The following is a 1,440-nucleotide window of genomic DNA, read 5'->3' as shown; positions in this document are numbered from 1 at the left end:
GAGGTAGCCAGCGAACTAGTGCGGGAGGCAGGCTCTCTCACCTCATTCGTAGCCTTACTTCTTCAACCACGTCTCTACTCTAACGGATACTTTTTTTTGTCCTCAACCCTATAAATTCGCTTTATCACGGGATTTGTACTAGCAGTGATTAGCAATGTTTTTGGCTATTTTAGCGACTACCTTATAAACCGTATTGCACGCACTTCCACCTCCACCGTTCCTGCCTCCTAGCTAGCGACCGGCTGATCGCACAAGTGAGATCGCGTTTCCTGCCCATGAAAATACCCGCTTTCCCTCTCAATGACATCACTCCATGGCCATGTTCAATCAACAATTCCCATAACTGCCAACGGATTTGCACAACACTTATTTCAAAATACTTTTATGCGTCTAAAATCTCCAAAAGAACGTGCACGTTCTAGATTTTGCTAAAAATTCTTTGTCTTTGCCTTTTTTTTTGCAAAATGTCAGGAACCCCTTTACCCAGCTGAGATCGCGTTTGCTTAGCATTGCGTTCCCCTCTAAACCCTCCACTTTGAATGTCAGCGTCGGCAGCAAATCCAAACAGCGCTGACCAAGCTGCCGAATAGTGGACTAGCTGGTGGGTGGGTGGACGCCACGTAGCTGACTCATCTAGGTGGGGAAAGCGATCCACCGATCGATTGGTGGAAACTTCTCTCCTACACACGTTGCCTATTGGTTATCGCTCACCTGGGCACACACGTACACACACGACTTCAGTTGAGAGCAGTTCATCGCCAAAGGCGGTGCGAGGCGCTACGCTGCTGGTGAGTGAAAGAGCCCTGAAGGGACAACGACGCTTTTCATCTCTTTCGCCGGATTAACACATCCTGCCTGTTGTGGAGGGAAGGCGAATCCAATGTATACATCCGCATTTCTGCAAACTTACTCCAGAGGTTTCGTGAAACCGCAAAATAGATCAAAGATGTGCCTAACAGTAACAAAAAACAGCTCTGTTATTTAATAACTTTTTTTAGGACCTTTGGGCTATATGGCTGTGAAATACTTATGCTGTTTTAATGTACCTTTCAGGGAGGAGGCAACCTGAAAGTTCGAATCTGGTGAGGGGTTTGTTGCCTTCCGTGCCTAGTTGTGATTGCAGTTCTTCCCCTCCCTAAACGTTGAACCTTTCTGTCTCACTTTTTTACTGAACCTTTTTAATCCTTTTGTGAGAGTACACCATCCACGGCCGCGTCGCTCGCATCCATATCCAGTACAAACGATTGGGCGCTCGATTCGAAGTTTGGCAATACTAGAATCAAAGTAGAGCGGAGCATTTACTTCAATTCTTTAAACGCCTCATCGTGCTCTTTCTCCCACTTAAAATTTTTCTTCGCCGGCTTATCGGTTAATTTATGTAGCGGGCTGGCGATCTTAGCTAATCCCTTTACGAAACGCCGGTAATAATTTGCCAGACCT

Source organism: Echinococcus granulosus (genome assembly GCF_000524195.1).
Source record: "Echinococcus granulosus chromosome Unknown EG_S00240, whole genome shotgun sequence".
Classification (NCBI taxonomy): Eukaryota; Metazoa; Platyhelminthes; class Cestoda; order Cyclophyllidea; family Taeniidae; genus Echinococcus; species Echinococcus granulosus.
Note: the sequence above shows the minus strand (reverse complement) of the source record.